The 18,201-nt window shown below is 53.8% G+C and overlaps 1 protein-coding gene across 3 annotated transcripts in view; it reads right to left on the reverse strand.

Moving 5' to 3' along the window:
• SH3BP4 (SH3 domain binding protein 4) overlaps positions 1 to 18,201 on the reverse strand; it is an 86,364-nt gene that overhangs the window by 38,021 nt on the left and 30,142 nt on the right. For all 3 annotated transcript variants that reach the window (XM_032394448.1, XM_032394361.1, XM_032394538.1), the window contains exon 2: positions 11,718 to 11,793. The gene's annotated coding sequence lies outside the window, so the exon portion shown is untranslated. The remainder of the gene's footprint in view (positions 1 to 11,717; positions 11,794 to 18,201) is intronic.

Consider the following 18,201-nt stretch of genomic DNA (forward strand, 5'->3'; position numbering starts at 1 on the left):
TCAAAGGGACCGGGGTGCCTGGGTGGCTCAGTCGTTAAGCGTCTGCCTTCGGCTCAGGTCATGATCTCAGGGTCCTGGGATCGAGCCCCACATCGGGCTCCTTGCTCAGCGGGAAGCCTGCTTCTCCCTCTCCCACTCCCCCTGCTTGTGTTCCCTCTCTCGCTGTGCCTCTCTCTGTCAAATAAATAAATAAAATCTTTAAAAAAATAAAATAAAAAAAATAAAAAATAAAAAATAAAAATAAAAGGGACCTGAGGATGATTATTCCATACAGAGGCTCAGAAAGAGGGTCAGGGGAAGAAAGAAACCACTCCCGGGTAGAAAGGGCACCGCCGGGGATGCCTCTGTCCTCGGCTTTGTTTGTCCTGGTTCGTGCCCAGACGGCGAGCTGATGCTTGGTGGCCTGTTCTCCCCGGCCCTCACTGTCCTCTGCAGGGAGGCCGTGCTGTCAACTATCCCAGAGCCCCGTGCAGCACCGGCGTCTCCCCCGCTGCTGGATCACTGGCCCATGACAGGGCTCCACGCTGGCTGGCGCTGGGGGATGGGGCTGCAAACGGGCCTCCCGCCTTTGGGCTTGGAAACCCTGGTGCAGCCCCCACCCTGCCCTGGGCTCCCCGCGGTGGCCCTCCTCCCCCTACCCCCCCCCGGAAGTTGCTCCCGCCCACAAGCTCAGACACCGTTCTCACTGGGGTTGGCAGTGAAGGCCACAGGGAGCCCAGGTCCTAAGGTGCTTTCTTGTGTGTGTGTCTCATCGGGCAGCCTTCTGACCGCTGACCGCTGGTGGCCTCCCACACATGTGACCACTTTCTCCTTTCTTTCTGGGCTGGCCTTTGAGGGTGTGTCTTGCAGGGGTCTCCCCAGCATCCCCCCAGGGCTGTTCCTCCCACCTTCCTTCCCAGAATCTCCTTCTCTGCCTGCCCAGAGTGCCCAACGTCCCCACTGTCTGTCCCTGTCCCTCTGCTCTTGCTCCTTGGGGCATTCTCTTTAGGGGGACTAGCTGCCCCTTGTCATGGGGTACCCAAACTCATGTCTCACATGGACAGCTGCTTCCCACGCCCACTCAGGATGGCCCACGACCACCTTCAAGGCATCATGCTGGCCTCCTCTGCCCCCACCCAGGCAGGCCTGCCCCCCACCCCTGCATCCCCATCCTGGCAAACGGCACCGCCCAGAAATCACCCATCCTAGATTCCCCCACCCCAACCAGTCGGTTCTCCAGCTGGACCAGAAAACTGTCTCTGGAAGGCAGTGTTTCTCAACCTCACTACTGCCGTTTGGGGTCTGGTCATGTTTTGCTGTGGGGCAGCCTCCCAGCCTCTACCCGCCAGATGTCGGTAGCAGCCCCAACCCCAGCTGAGACCACCGGTAATGTCTCCAGACACTGTCGCATGTCCCCAAGCCAGCATCGCTGTAAAGGGCCGGAAGGCGAGTTTTTCAGGCTTTGTGGGTCTCTGTCTGCAGCCACCACTCAGCTCCACCTCTGAAACGCCAACACAGTGTAGACACCAAACAAGTGGGCATGGCTGGGCTCCAATAAAACCTCCTTTACAAAAACAGGGTGCATGCAGGGTTTGGCCCCCCTGCCCCGGGGCCACACGTTGCTGGTCACTGCTCTAGACTCTACCTGTTCTCCGGCCAACTCCCTCTCCTTCCCCTGCCGCTGGCCCTCCTTCAGCCACTCCGCACGTCTCACCTGGACCCCCACCCCCGACGGCCTGCAGTCCGGCCCCCACTGGGTATGGGTTCACCCTGGCCCCGGGAAAGCAGAGATCATGTCAATTCTAACTAGGAAGACTGTATCACCAGTCAGGCCCGGTGAAAAGAGCCTTAACAGCAAATTTAAATCTCCAAAGCAGGTCCGATGAGTAGAGATGATGAACCTCATTTGGAAAACCAATTCATCCCAGGACACGCAGATGTTGCGTGGTACCCCAAACCTTCACCTTCACCGTGACAGCACGCAGGCTATTCACTGCACCTGCCCAGAGCACCCCCCCCACCAATACCTCCCTGTCTCTGCCCTTCTCTGGGCCCCGGGCACAGTCACAGGATGGAGGGGTGATCCTGGAAGCCTCAGGCAGCAGAGACCAACACGCCCATCCTCAGAGGAGGTCTGCTCACTGGCAGAGCAGAAACCCTGGCTGGCGGCCCCCAGGGGTGAAGTAGAGTGAGGTGAGCCCTGAGTGCAGAGACCGCTGGTCCTGAGAATCCTACAGGACTGGCTGCCTTCATCCTACAGGTTCCTTTCTGGGATGTTTTAGTATCACACTTAAAAACCCACTAAAAATAAAAGGGAATACGCATTGTTTCCCCATAGAAATGCTACTGTGTAGATTTCTGATTGATCTATTCTTTACCAAAACCTGAGAATGTTAGGTAGGATACTGCCCAAAGCAGCAAGGAGCCCTTCTGAGATTTCCTTGGACACAGCCATCCCCAAAGGAAAAAGGAAAGGAAAGGAAAGGGAAAGAAAGGAAAGGAAAGGGAAAGAAAGGAAAGGAAAGGAGAGAACGGGAGGGGAGGGGAAGGGAGGGAAAGGAAAGGAAAGGAAGGAAAGCAAAGGAAAGGAAAGGAAAGGAAAAAGCCCTGTTGGCACACAGTGGGAAGAGACAAAGGAGGCCAAGTCCAAGGCCACACGGCCCACCTGCCGTCCCGTCTCCATCTGCACCTGCACCCTGGGTGGGAAGAGCTGGTGCCCAGCCCACTCCCAGTAAAGAGAGGGCAGCATTCTCTGGTTTCCTCCATCTAGCAAGCCCAGGACAGGATTAGTGCCTGGAGCCAGGGGGAGAGAGCTAGACAGCTGCAGGGGCTCTGCCTACTCCCCACCCCCCAGAGGTCAAACCCCCACTGCTGAGGGCACGGGGATGCGACCTTGGGATGCCCAGCGCAGCTGCTTAACGGAAGCTAAGTGCTCAGGCACGCGGGGACCCCGCGGTAGGGCATTGTTCCGAAAGCCAACAGTCTCTGGCTCCCCCTTCTCCCTTTCCACCCCCACCATGTGAGGCCCTGAAGATGTGTTCAACCTGCAAAAACCGGTTGTCAGGAAGGGTTCAGTAAACACCTGCTGCTTCTGAGGGGTCCTCCAAAAGGCGGAGAAGGACCAGTGGGGACACAAGGCAGTCAGCAACGGCGGGGACCCACCATCAGTCAGGTCTGTGAAGTGCAGGTTCCTGGGCCCTGCCCTGGTGCTTCGTGGGTGGGGACAGGCTGAGCTGTCACCCCAGAGTCCCGCCAGAAAGGGGACGGTGTACTCAGCTCAGCATCATTTGAGGGGACTTTCATCAAGAGGCAATTAGGTCAAGTCCTGGCTCTTGGAATTTTAATAATACTGGGGGCTGGCATGGGGGCCAGGTGGGGGAGCCGGAATCCAAAGCCAGGGGTCTCTGCAAGAACCAGGAGACCAGAGAAGACAGCTCTTAGAATTTTAGTCAGAACATCAAAACAGAATCAGTCTTAGCAGAACGAGCAATCGCCAAAAGGCAGAAACAGTCCAGTGTCCATGAACGGAGGAACAGGCCAACAAAACGTGCCTAGCCATACACACAATGGAGTCTTACTCTCCATAAAAAGGAGGAAATTCTGACCCATGCCACACCATGGATGGCCCCTGAAAACATGGGAAATGCAGAAGATGGTCACAAAAGGTCACATATCGTAGGGTTCCAGAACAGACATATCCAGAGAGACCAAGAGCAGGTTAGTGGTTGCTGGCGGCCAGGGGCAGGGAGGGATGTGGAGAGACTGCTCACAGGTCTCTTTTTGGGTAAAATGTTTTGGAACCAAATAGAGGGGGTGGTTGCACAACTTTGTGAATCTGCTAAATATCACGGAATTGCGACACTTTAAAATGTGCCCATCAGAAACCCATTTGGGGCTAAAATGTGTGTGTGCAGAGTGAAGAGTCGGAAAACATACCTTCACCAAAAAACTGGTACACAGTGAGCTCTATCTTAGTTATAATCAGCAATAAACCACTAAAGGACAAAAGGAATGTATGAGCGGTCAGGAAAAAGGAAAGGAGGCGTCAAAGGAAAAGCGAGCGAAGGAAGAAGCCGCGGACAGGAGGGATGGAGGGGGATTGGTCAGAGGCGCTGACCGAGAGCCTGGAGCACGTATCCCCGCCTCAGCAGTGACCCCGTACAGGGACGGGCTGGGACCACCCTGGGTGCTTTTGAGGGCTCTAAAGACCCCACTCCAACTCACTAAAGCAAAAACAGGAACCGACTCCCACAAGCAAGCTGAAGGAGGCCAGGGGTGTGGATGCAGACACTCAGTGCCTCCCAGCCTCCAGCCAAGTCCCCCTCCCTGCGGGTTCAGCTCTAGCCACAGATGCACTTCTGCACAATGTGGGAGCGCAGTCAGAGCCGTGAAGGGGCCACACACGTGCAACTGCAGCTTCTCGTTCCCATTTTACAGATGAGCAAATTGAGGCACAACAGAGGGTCGGTTAGTGGGGCCTCATCGCTGTTAGTCACCCAGACAGGTTTGCTCCAGAGTCCAGGCCACACCCCTCCAGAGCCACACTGCTCAAGTGGGAGCAAAAGGTTCTCCCCAGGAGGGCCCCGTTTTGCACAGCCAGGATGAGCTCACCAAAGCGTCTGCTTTTCTCATGTTGAGATCGATGAACTGGGAGCCTGGCCTCCGAGGCCTGGGTCTGTAGGATCTAAGCCCACCCCCGAGTCCAGTGTTTGGGGGCCAGACCCTGGCCAGGAGAAACTGTCTGGGTCACGTTGGCCCAGTCCCACTGGAGGACTGCAAAGTGGGGGTGCTGTTGGCTCCTGCCACCCAGCCCCACCCTGTCCACAGGGCCCCTCGCCAGGCCACCCACAGGCTCATTCAGATTCACTCTGACGCCCACTCACATGTGGTACCCTGAAGAATTTCCACAGTAACTTGGCAGCCCAAGATGCGCAAACTAATTTCTAGTGACTTATACCCAAACCTGCCCCCTGACAAATATTTAGGCCCCGGCAGATGGAGGCCTGATTCTGAAGTTACATTAAATCCCTCTGAAATCAAGCGATCCAAGCCAGGTGGGAATCTGGTGAGTGACACTCCCGTCAGGTCCATCCAGGAGCCCCTGGACAATTCTAGAACCCTGCTTAGCCTTCCACCATCTGACCGCAGATCTCCTGCTATGGGGCCCCTGTGTGATGGTGCTGAGTTTGGAAGCTTCTGTCTGACCTCGCTTTAATCACTGTTCACCTTCTCCGAGGCACGAAGCTCCCTCACCTGTACGATGAGGTTAGTAATTAATATCTGGCTCGCCCTACCTCTCCCTGAGAAGATCAAGAACAAATCTCAAGAGAGCTTTACAAACTGTAAAGTGCTGTGCAAAATTTAAATATAAAACGAAGCTACAAAGGACCTCTTCAAACACTGCACAGTACATTTCTCTCCCTGGAGCTTCCTCTTTGCCAGGTTTGACTTGGGCCCCGGAACCTCGTGCACCATTCATTAAAAAACCAGCCTCCTTTGGAAGACAGTTCATTAACTCCACTTCAAATGCCACTTCAAGACCTCAATACCGTGTAGCCTGAACAACTTGGGAGGACCCGTGGATGGCCTGGTAGTAATGTGGACGCTGCCCCTTGACCTGGACGCTAGGTTCCCATTAATCACCTGCAGAGCGCCTTTCGTTTTCAGGTGTTGTTCTGAGTAAGCCCGAGTTCAACTAAAATCCAAAGAATTTCCATAAGCCAAGTCTCTCTCATTCTGTAAGTGAGCAAATTTAATATCTGGATGTAACAAAAAGCAAAAGAATTAATGAGGAGATAAAGGAAAGAAGAGATTTAACTGGTTTCTGTCCAGTTCGACGTTGATTTCAGCTGAGCACTCCAGCCCAGGGGAGACATTTGGTGCCCCTGTCGGACCCTACCCCCGCTCCTCTTACCTCCTCCTTATCCCCAAGCCTGTCTTCGGGCTTCTTCCGAGTCAGGAGCTGTTGCCTTTTTTGAGGGTGCCGATACTCTGAGAAATGCGGTAAGGGTGACAGGCTTTCTCTGCAGAAAACCACCTGTACCTGTAAAGTTCTGCTGCAGACCCCCTAGAAGGACCATGCTAGGAGGTCACGGGCCCCGGGTTAAACACACCTGCTCACTTGATAAAAATGATGTTCAACAGAACAAGACCCAAAACAGAGGGTGGACACGATCTGAGGACATTGCAGGCCAACCTAAAGCATCCATCGATGATCATTAATTTCACCGACAATTGCAGGCAGAGAGGGGGCTGCACATTCCAGCCCCCACAGGGAACAGCGAGGGTAAACAGATTTATGGTGATGACAGGGAAGAAAGGAAAAAGGATCAAGTTGTGTTTACTGAGCAGAGTCCAGGGCGGCCCAGGGGTGGATGGGGATGGGGGCGGAGGTCCCTGTTCACAAGAAGCCAGGGCGACAGGCACACAACACAGGTGCTGAGCATGGCAGACCCTCACCGGGGGTGGACAGTGGGGCGGGCGAACCCCCGACCTGCTGGGACTGAGGATGGCCAGGTTGTAAAGGGAGGACACTGTGACCTTGGGAAGACACTGTGTGTGACCTTGGGAAAATGCTGAGCTCAGACTGATGCTGGCTTTTTTAAAGTCTCTGCTTCCTCTTCTGCCAAATGCAAAGCTTTCCTGCTGCCAACAGAGTGGAAAGGAGGTTTCGAATGCATCACAAGTGCAACTCGGGACCTGCGTCTGCCTGATGACGATGGAGCCTACAAATACGACCAGAGTGTGCCAGGAAGATCCAGCTGGTCCCTCTGCGCGGCCCTCCTGCAGGCCAGCTGCTCACTTCTTGGAAAGAGGGGCCCCACGTCATTCACTCTGGCCAGTGGGTCATGTTAATCCTTCTTCTGACCTTTGGGACCCCCGGGACGGCATGAGGTGGGGAAGGCAAGGTGCCTGACAAACAGCATGAACCGCAATGTCAGGGGAGGGCAGCCCGCCCTGACCACATCACCCTCACGTTCAGAGAAGCCCCATGATGGACGCTCCGGGGGGCCCTCAATACAGACACAAGAAAAGGAAGGTCCAGAGAGGCTAAAGGGCTTGCCCAAAATGATGGGGTGGTGCCAAATTCCAAAAGAAGGTGTGGGGGAGGGAGAGGGCAGGAAGGAAGTAGGGAAGGAGGGAAAGGAAACTGCACATAAATAAGCCCAGGTGAGGATGAATGCAGGTCACCTCCTCGACGGCCCAGGAGTACCACCAGCCATCACTGCCTGGCCCAGGGACACCCCCACAGCCTTGCACGCTCCCCCTGATGGATTGGCAATGGACACCTGTGCAGGGAAGCCAATCCGCAGCCCGCCTGCTGACCCAGCCATGGAGGACTGGCTCAAAAGGCTGAGCTGGCCTAAGCTGCTTCTGAGCACTGGAAGCTGGGGAAAGCAAAAGTGGCCCCGGGGGCAGGTCTGGCCAAGGACTGCTGTGCACTGGCTGGCAGCCATCCCTGGGCCAGGTGCATGCTGGGTGAGCGGCACAGACCAGGTGACGGGGCAGAAGCACAGGTGTGTGTGGGGTGGGGGAGGGGGGCGACACGGGACGTGCAATTCCTGAAAAGCAGCTTCATTTCTCAGATCCTGGTTCTCAGGTCCTCCTCGACCCGCTGTGCTTGATCTGGATCCTTCCAATCACCCTCCTATTTCTCTTGAGCAAGTCTGAGAGCATATTTAATTCCTTTTCATCTTTAAGAACTTTCTAGACACTGGTTCCATTCTTACAGACAAGGAAACCGAGGTCCAAAGGAATTAATTTATGCAAAATGCTCATGGATTCATGACTGAAATTCATCTACACTTAGAAAAGAGGAAAGTGCTAAAGCTCTTTGCAGAGACACTTTTCTGACCCAAGAAGAAAATACATTCACTCTGCCCTTCCCAACACCCCGTGAGCTTTAAATAACGAACTAACAAAGGGGAAAACTCAAGCCGGAGAGATAGGGTAATGTGGGGTTTTCTGATTGGCTTGGGGAGTTCTTTGTAGTCTGCGCGGGTTTCAGCAAGAGATTGGGAGGCTCTTGAAATAAACGATGGTGGAGTCTTCCTTCACTCACACCTTTATCTCCAAACCAAGTATGTTAAAAATTTCTCATCTGTCCTCAAGACTTCCCTGCTTGAAGGAGGCTGAAGAGGGCGGGCCAGGGACGAGGCTAACACACAGGCTTTTAAGAACGCAGATACCATTCTGAGTATAACTCAGCGCCAGGAGTGATGCTCAGCTCTCTCATCTGTCTGCATTCCCCAGGTTCCCCAGAGCCGGCTCATGACCTCACTCAGATTCAACCGCACTCTTAATGAGGCACCACTGATGGGAGACATTTGCAGGCAGAGGTTTTGAAAGAGGCTGAGCCATGTCTCAGGTCCAACGCATGGCTGGGGGGCTGCCCTCTGGGACAATGTGAGGTCAGACCTTGCCCCCGGGGGTGTCCGTGCAGGCCTCATCAGGTGCAGAATCGCGGTGGCCCTGGGTCATCTGGCCAGCGACAGTCCCAGCAGGCCTCGGCGTCCTGCCGTGAAGGATGCCGGACTGAGCTCTGTCTTGAGGACATGTGAAAGCGGGAACCCCCTACATACAGACTGGAGCCCAGTTCCATCCTCAAGAGTCACCGCTTAGTAGGTGCCAGGGGATGGGGGCAGGGGCGATGGGAATAATGACCTCAGGGCACAGGGGATTCTCCTGGGGTGATGAGAAAGCAGTAGAGCAGGGAGAGCTGGTGCCTACGCAATGCTCTGGAGGCACTCGATGCCAGGAAAGGGCACGCTTTAAAATGGTTCATTGGATGTTATGTGAATTTCACCTCGGAACAAAACAAAAGCCCCAAAACCCCACCCCATCAGAAAGGTCTGGAGAAGCCTGGTCTGAAAAGTAGCCCCTGAAAAGAAAAATTCATTGGTGCTTCTCCACATGGTCCAGGCCGAGGGTGCCTGGCCAGAGTGGGCCCTACACCGAGACAGAAGAGGGGTCCAGGTAGCCGAAGGGTAGCTTCCTTTAAGATCAACTCATTCCTGAATTGTATCCTTGACTTTCAAGCATATGGACAGTTCTATGAGAAAAAGTTGGTTTCACCTCTAAAAATTAGCTCTGCGGCTCACATTTGTGGCTTGTCATTTGTTCTTATTGGTTAGCACTGGACTCGGGGATCCTTGCCTGCGTGAGGCATGTGTCCTCCCAGGAACCAGGTAAAGAGGGGGGGTGGGCCAGGAAGGAGTGGCTTAGGGCATGAGCCTCACCTCTTATCTGTCAAATGGGCAGGACAGGGCCCTCTTCCAGGGCTGGAGGAAACCAAACAGGGGCGGGTGGTTAGCTGAAGCCTTCCCAGCAGAACCGTGGGAACGAGCCACGGCCTCCCCCAGAGGAGGGACGGGGCTCTGTCCTTGGCTGGCACGCTCCCCGAGGAGCTGTGAGACCAAGTTCTGATATCTGCCGGTTACACAGTCATTCACACGGGTCTTCCAGTAAAGAGAAGCAGAGTCAGGGCTCATTTCTGCTCCCTCACTTGGTCCATCATCTTGAGCAGTAGCCCTGCAGCAGGTGCTTTAATAAACTATTTCTGGTGGTGCTAATAAGGGCGTCACTAAAAGGTTGAGACTCTAACCGGGACTTGCTGGGACGACACGCGCCAACCACACAACGAGGCAGCAGCAGAACTCTGGACGTACGCATTGAAACCCTGGGAAGAGCCACCTCACGATGAACTTCAAATAAATCAGATCTTGAATATTAAAGATGCACAGAGAATACTGCATTTATGTTCCTGGGAGGGGATGTGTCACGATCCCTTTTTCTGCCACAGCCAGTGGATGATTTCTCTAAATGCTGTAGGACACATGTCCAGTCCCCTAAAATCTCAGCCTGATGGCATGTCTGCCACCCCCCAAAACAGGCAAGGCTGAGCCTCCCTCCCCAGGCTCCTAGGAACCCTTTACACCAAGATGGAGGCAACGGGGACCACTCCGGCTTACCTCCAGGTGGAAGGCTCTGTCCCACCAACCTGCTTCCTCTTCCCAGACATCGTGCTGCCCCCGGGAACCCTGGGGTTCAGTGCCAGAGAAAGCAAGCCACATAAATACTGCTCAGGTTACTGCTGGAGCAGGCGAGGGGTCCCAGGCAGAGGTCCCCGTTAACCTCCTCCGGCCTTATTCAGGACGGGGTGGCCCCCACTTGCCAAGCTGCACCCGAAATCCAAACCCAGAGGGGAGACCACGTGAGGGGTCAGACAGCGAGTCATGTTGTACAACTCACTGGTGTCTATCAAGTTTATCTAGAGAAAAGAACCGAGCCACGTATTTGCTGGTTGATTTCAGAAACCCTGGCATTCCGGCCTGTGCCAGGCCAAAAGAATGCAAGGAATTTGGATGCCTTTCGCTGGGTTTCCCCGCAACCCAAACAGACCACAGCCTCCAGGACAAGGGGCTGTACTTATAAGGCAAGGGCAGAAGTATTTTAAGTCCCGAGACCTCAGTGTGTGGAGGACAGACCCTGGGACCACAGAGCTCCCGAATTCCTCACATCATTGAAAGCCCCCAGGGCGTAACGTGCAGGCATCCCAAACATTCTTTCTGTCCGAAAGCAGATACTGGAAAACAATGAGACCTGATAGAAAAGGTGGGGAGAGAAGAACGTTGGAACAAAATCCAGTCATTCATCCCCCAAGTTGAACAGAGGATGCGGAAGACTTAGGGAGAAACCTGGAATAATCCAGGCAGCTGTCCCTTTATATGGCAGGGTTTTTATTATTCAAACGTGATCAGGAGGGAAGCGGCCTCTGAGTGGCTCCTAATGAACTCCCCTCTTCCACCCGGTGTATGCAGAGGACCCATTTAATTCAACCCGATCTTTTCACCTGGTAAGGGCACAGGGTGGCTTTTCAACCCAGGAAGGCCGTGTAGATGTCCCCACTGAGGTGACTGTTCTACTGCTGGCCAAGGGAGTAAGAATCAAGAGCCGCTAAGATCCCACCCCGGGTGAAATGAGATGGGGACCACACTGATCCTGGGAGCACCGAGCCCTGTACGGACTCGTCCCATCACTGTGCTGTACAACCTGAAACTAGCATAACGCGGTATGTCGACTGCGCTTCAATAATAAAAGAAGAAGAAGAAAAAAAGAACAGCCAAGAAAACACCCGAGAACATCCTACGAGGAGACCATTCGCTCTGTCCTGGCTGCTGCAGAATGCCCGTTCTGCCAATGTGTTCCCAGGACAGACGCCCTCCCCGAGCCCCTCCCCGAGCCCCAGCGTGGGTGAGCCGTGACCGCAGCCTCATGGAGCTCTCTCAGCCCGCACCTCGTCACTGGTGGCCATTGTTTGGGAGCTCATAACCTCTTGCGTTGTAGGAATAACTCCTTTGTGCAAACACGAAGGGGACGGCCAACCTGGGCTCTGCCCCACGGCTGTCAGGGCAGAGAACGAGCTGCCCGTCTGGTTTCTGGGTAGAGTGTTCCTTTGGTGGCGCCAGAAAGGGAAGTCCCCGGTGCCATCTGACCTTCCCGGGTTGGGGACACTGAGAGCTGATGAGGATATGAAGACAGAGCCGTGGGGGAGATGTTTGCAGAACTGTAAAAGGCCAGGAAGCTTCTGGAAGTGACTCCTTCCCTCCGGAGCTGCTCTGCAGGCATACGGGGCCCATCTCCCCATCGGGGTCCATGCACGTTGGCCACGACAGTGGTCTCCACGCAGCAGGCCAAGACCAGCTGCTCATCCCAACAACCCAGGCTGCATGGCTTACCTCCAACAGGTCACCAGCTTCCTGACGTCAGAGTGAAAGTCCCAGGACCCAGCCTCCCGTCCACAGAAGGCAGATGCTGCAAGACAAAAGGGGAACACAGGATTCAGAGCCTTTGTCACCGAAACCTCTCCACGTTGCTTTCCCTCTTCCACGTCTAGGGTGAACTGTGCCCTGAGCCACGTTCACACGGTAAGGTGGGGACAGTGGCGGGCGCTGCGATGTGGCCCCGGATGCGCCTTCCATCCCCGCTGCTGGACGAGGCCTGCAGAAGGGCCCTGGCCCAGAACCAGCCCCTGGAGGCCCCTCTCAGCCCCTCCCTCCCTCCCTCCCTCCCCTCCCCGGGTAGCTGCGCAGGGGTGAGAAGCTGCCCCCTCCCCACTCCCTGCTGCTGATAACATGATGCAGGGCCGCCAGGGGCTTGGAGCTCCCGTGGGGTCTCAGAGGCCCACCTCGGCCTTCCAGGGGTGCTGACCCCAAGCATGAGCCCCCAGTAAACCTCTCATGCAAAGACCTGTGTCAGAGTTGGCTCCCTGGGCAGCCCAGCCTGCAACAAGGGCTTTTTATTTGTGATTTTTTTCCCCCAGTGCCATGTCATCCCTCATCTGCTGTCACTTCTGCAGAGACTGGCAGGCAGTTCAACAGAATAATCTTACCGGCCAATCCCAGTCTCCCTGCGAGCAGTGGGGCTTCCTGGGACAGCTGACTAGTTTACAGGACGCTGTCCCCCCAAGCCCCCCGCCTTGGGGCTTCGACAGTAAAACGAACTCCAGATGTACAGAAAGGCGTGGAAATAGGAAAAGAAATCAACCCGAAGCCAAGAGAAAACTGCGGCGTGGACACAGTTAATCTCCAGGTAGACAGAACTTCGCGCAAGCGGTGTCCGAAGTCGCAAAGGCAAAGGGAAGAGCTCCATCAAAGTCAACCAACACTACGAAAAAGGCACCAACGTGAGAACATTTATTCAAACACGACAAAAGATTCAGATCCCAAAGGAGACAGGAAAATGCGGGCTGGGGGCGGGATGTTCAAGACACAGGGAGCAAGACACCGATGTCCAGCCGGCGCACTGATCGTGGACGTGTCTGCCTCGCTATCCGCGGGCCCAAGGAAGACTCGCGGGACTCCCGAATGTTCGTCCAGGTGCCCGCGGTACTCGGAAGATCCATGCCACTTGAGAGCCCTCATCGTGTTAAAAAGGGGGAAACGTGCTGAAAAGGGACAAGAGGCGGTGATGATATTAACAGACGTGGCTTCTCAGAACGGGGTTGGTGGGGGCTTCTGCGTCTTCGGACGTCTCCACTCTTGCTGATCTGTTCTACAGTGAGAACAGCATTAAGTAGAGCACGCACTTCTTTTTTCCTGATCGTTAAGAGTCATTCCTCCCAAGTCACAATACCAGCCTATATAAAACTGGGGTGCCTCCTTTCCTATTCCCCACCGCTCCCCCAAATCTTGGCTGGGGTTGTGGGAATCTCTCGCCTCGTTCTGACGGGGTGCCAGCTCTGCTGGGCCTCGCTCCCCTGCTCTGGTCCGTGCGCAGGCCCCTCGCCTCGGCCTCCTGCACCTTTACTGCTGCTCACCCCACCCCAGGCTGCCCAACGCCCATCTCGCAGCCACGAAATACACGTTTGCTGAGAAACTGCGGACCGCTACCTCGTCTGAACTCCAAAGAGTTGCCAGTTTTTCTCTTTTTGAAGAGCTTACCGCAACCCTCGTATTCACTGTTGTTTTAAGGGCTGAGTCACTTAGCATTTTGGGGGAAGGGCCTTGCAAGCTCTCTGGGGCTTGTCATTCACTCCTTCCAGAGGATCATTTAGGTAGAGAGTTTTATTTCATCACGTGAATCTCTGGCAGGTTCCCCAGACTGGGGGTGGCTGGGTCAACTCCTACCTCATACCTAATATGGGAGGACCCAACGTTGCCCAACAAGCTGACTCAGAGATGGCCATGCTGGACTTTGGGCAGGTACAGGGGTGCGGGGGCACACACACACGGAACCCTTCAGCCATCTGGTGCTGGGAGGGAGGGGAGGGAGGGAGATCTGGCTGTGAACGGTCTGGCCGGTGAGGTCTGGGGTGCATGGATTAGGTGGACAGGACCCACTGGCCCCTCTCCAACCCCCTTGCTCCATGGTCTACCTCTGAAAGCCCTATGTTTCGCACAAAGACCAGCGTTCCTGAGAGGAGAGTGGGCATGATCTTTTGACCGAGCACTGCTGTCCCCAGGGAGCGGCCACACACCTGTGTGGGCTCTCTAGTCCCCAAGGCCCCCAGAAGAAACCACAGGACTTCATGTAGGTTCATCGAGTTGGCATCAAGTCCCAAAGTCTAGAAGATGCCGAACTCCCGGATACTGTTTCAAGAAACATCACTGCTGTCATTGGACAAAATGAAGGGAAATCTCCAAGAACCACCGAGCTGTCAAAAAGCAACATGGAGAATACAAGATTCTGTTGTTTTTGGGAGTCTCCGAACACATGTGTCTTCACCCACAGTCCAGTGTCCCCTGTGCATCTGTCAGGAGCTGTTTTAACAGTTTATAGTCTCAGCTGAAGACACAACTATAGAGGGTTTACCCTACTTGAGGGGTTCTGGAAGGCTGGGTGCATAAATAGTAAGAAGCTCCTAACATTTAGAGAGGAAACTATATTCATACAAAGACAGAGGTGACAGCTTTGTCCTACATTCTCACTCCGGGACAGTCACCAACAAGACACTCAGCCAGGCTTTCCACATCCCCTCTTAATAGATAGAACTGTGTCCCCCCAAATTCTTATGTTGGAGTCCTGCCCTAACCCCCAGGACCTCAGAATGTGACCTTATTTGGAAATAGGGTCTTTACTGGGGTAATGGAATTAAAATGAGGTCCTTAGGGTGGGCCCTTATCCTATCTGACTGGTGTTTTTACAAAGGGGGAAATTTGGGGGGGTACACACACACACGGAGAAGAACGCCATGTGAAGATGAAGGCAGGATTGGGGTGAACGCTACGGGCAGCCAGCAAATCACCAGAAGCAGGAGAGACTGGGGCAGATGTTCCCTCACAGCCTCAGAAAGAACCAGCCCTGCCGAGACTCGACCTTAGACTTCCAGCCTCCAGGCGGGTGTAAGAACACATTTCTGGTGCTCAAGCCACCCAGCGTGCACTTCGCTATGGCAGCCCTAGGAAATTTTACGCTCTATCTGCAAAATGGGAAAAGGAATTCTCACGATACCGCCCATCTCAGGGGCTGCTGTGGGCATGACAGATTTTTTTTAAGGTTTCCAAGCCACCATGACGGACAAGTATGGCTCCATCAGCAAAGGATCGCTCGTACCCTATGTCTGCCGATCTCTGGAGTCTCTCCACGGCAGGAACTGGCTTTCCCTCATCCCTACTCCTTATCCTGAAGGACACCAAAGTGAATAGAAAGTAGAACCAGATAAATTAGCATCCTCCACCGGAGGCAAACTTTGGCCCAAGGGCCAAATCTAGTGCATCATCTGTCTTTGTATGGCCCATGAACAAAGAATATTTTTGTATTTTTAAATAGCTGGAGGTGGGAGATAAAAATAAGAGTGTTCTGTGACATGAATATTATATGAAATTCAAATTGCAGTGTCCGTAAGTCAGGTTGTCTTGAACAGAGCCACGCCCATTTGTGTACCAAATACATTCCGTCTGACCCTTTACAGAGAGAGTCTGCCGACCCCATTGCTATACCAGCCCTACCCATGCAATGGGGCAAAGAGCCAGGCCGTATTCGGCTCTGGGCAAAGGGAAGTGGGCACGTACCCACAGGGGCCTGGTTAAGTGCCAGCCGCGCTGGCCAAGCCGATGGGCATCGTGGCTAGAAACACAGACAGGAATGGCCCCAAAGGCAAACTCCATCAACTCACAATAGCTATAGAGAGCTGCTACCCCTGGACCTCAGTCGGGGAGGGACTGCCCCGCCCCCAAGAGCAGCTGAGCACCAGCAGTCTTGTTGCGAGCGACCCTCGGAACAAAGTGGGATCTCATGGCCTGACTTCACCCCGCGTTCTTCATTGTGATGGGAGAAAATCAGTCCCCTATAAGAGAGCCAATTAACAGAACTAAAATAAATAAATAAATAACACTCTGGTAGACTGGCAATGGCCTTTATATTTAATGTTGTCAACATCAACACACATGACACCGTTAACTGAAAGCCTATTTAGGCAGGTGGTGGATGATTACCGCCAAGTCAAAGTGTCTGAAATCTCACCTGATTTAGGTGGTGACATTTTCTCACCCAGAATGCAGAGCTGGTTCACTGATGTTTCCCATAATTACACAACATTTCAAATTTTACCGAGTATGTGATTTATAGAGTATGTGATCCTTTTCCCTCTCCTGTATGAAACCTGTATTGAATATTAAGCACGAAGGGGAAGGGGTTTATTGAGACGAACAACCAGACACCTGCGGTGGTTTATTTACGTGTCTGTCCATTCACGCTCCCGGCCTGTGGGTTCCTACGGGGCACCTGACGCAGAAGCCAGCCGGTGGTCTTAGTCACTGCGTGCGGCTGGCCGGCATTTCTGGCTGTCCTTCCTCCCTGGGTGGAGGCTTCTGTTTGTCTGTGTGTGTGACAGAGGGACTCAGTGCTACCTGTCCCCTTTTTTAGACACACGGACGCTCACACCTGCAGGCAGGTGCGGTTTCTCCTCCTCCTCTGGGTTTCTGCCCCCTCTGGTTGCAGCTGGTGGGCCCTGTTCTGGAAATCTATATGTATTTAATTATCACAGAAACAAATGGCCATGCGTGAGACCAGAGCAGCTTCCACAACAATCAAGTAGAGCATTTTGCAGACTCATTGAGGTGAATCACTTAAAAATGGCCTGCTAAATGAGACAACATTAAACCTTTGAGGAAAAATTTAAAAAGCTGGACACAGACGACTTCACTAACATCTTTGCGTTGTTACTTGACTTTTAAGGTGGAAATCAGGAGGATGCGCTGTGATTCATGCCCGCCGTGGCTCTCCAACTCACACTCAGAAGAGACCTCCACCCAGTGAAGATTCACGGACACGGCTTTTTGCATTTAAAAAAAGCAAAGTTTTGGGGCGCCTGGGTGGCTCAGTGGGTTAAGCATCTGACTCTTGACTTCGGCTCAGGTAATGATTTCAGGGTCTTGGGATGGAGCCGGGTCGGGCTCAGCAGCGGGAGCCTGCTTGTCCCTCTCCCTCTGCTCCTCCCCATCGCCCCAAATAAATAAAATCTTAAAAAAAAAAAAAGAAAAGGAACTTTATTCTTCTTCCAGGATTTGACTAACTTTTCCAACTAGCTGGGTGGTCACTTAAGGATGTTCGCAATCTGACCCAGCTCGCAAGCCCGGGCGTCCCCAGTGAGACCGGAAGTTTAAGTCCAGTGTCTGGACAATGAAGGAGAGCTGCCCAAGGGCGGCATCCTGGGCTTTTGAGTCTGACTTTTGATTCTTTTTCATTCTAACTGTGCCCGTGGATAAATGGGCGATGGCTCCAGTCAGGGAGCTGCATCTGGGAGCGGGCTGTTGGCAGGAGGCAGCCAGGTAAATGGAGGATTTCTGTGGGTTCGCATTTCAGCTCCGCCCTTCACGAGCTCAACGGCCTTGGTTACACGGCCTAACTCGAGTCTGGGCCTTGGTTTCCTCAAGTGTAAAACCAGGCTCTCCATATCATGCAAGAGTCTATCCAATTAGACTTGTTCTTCTTTGGAACGTGGAGGACCAAATACTTAGTGCCAACTACATAGTAGAAACCCCACAAAATGATTGGGGAATAAGTAAAAGGTTGAGAACCTAACTGCTAACATTTGCATCAGGCCGTGGTTCTTGTCCTAGCGCCAGGCAGACTCCTGGAGGCCTCATTCCAACAGACGGCTGGACTCCACCCCTGGGGCTTGGGGCTGGCCTGACAGCCTGCTCTTCTCCCTTGCTCCCAGGCGATGGTGACGTTCCTGGTCCCTGAACCACACTTTGAGAACCACTGGTACCACGCATGATGGTTGATGACGTACTTTCCCACTAGGCCTCTTGGCTGTTTCCCACAGTGATGCCATGAGGTGGGCAAGCAGGTATCGCTGCGCCCATTTCCGAGATGAGACAACTGAGACCAGACACTTTCGACCACGGACCTGAGGTCAGGAAGTGGAAAGCCGGGGTCACCAGGCATGGTGCTGGGCCAGCACCAGTGACTGATACACAGAAGATGGTCAAATGCAAAGTGAACAGAGGAAGACAAAGCAGGTTGAGGTAAGACCAGATGGCTCAGAGTGAGGGCATAAAGATGCCACACTGGGCTCCGATATCACCCTTCCTTCCTTCTTTCCTTCTTCTGAGACATAAATTATAAAACCTCCCAAGGGTTTTAAAGTAGGAGGAAATTAAGTACCCTGCCTGCACCAGGTGAAAGGAGTTCAGGTGTGAGTCTTGGGAGAGGGTACAGAGTCCAGAGCACCACCCCCCCCCCCCCCCCCCCCCCCCCCGCCCCAGCAAATGCTGA

This window comes from Phoca vitulina, unplaced genomic scaffold, assembly GCF_004348235.1.
Source record: "Phoca vitulina isolate PV1807 unplaced genomic scaffold, GSC_HSeal_1.0 scaffold1, whole genome shotgun sequence".
NCBI classification, from domain to species: Eukaryota; Metazoa; Chordata; class Mammalia; order Carnivora; family Phocidae; genus Phoca; species Phoca vitulina.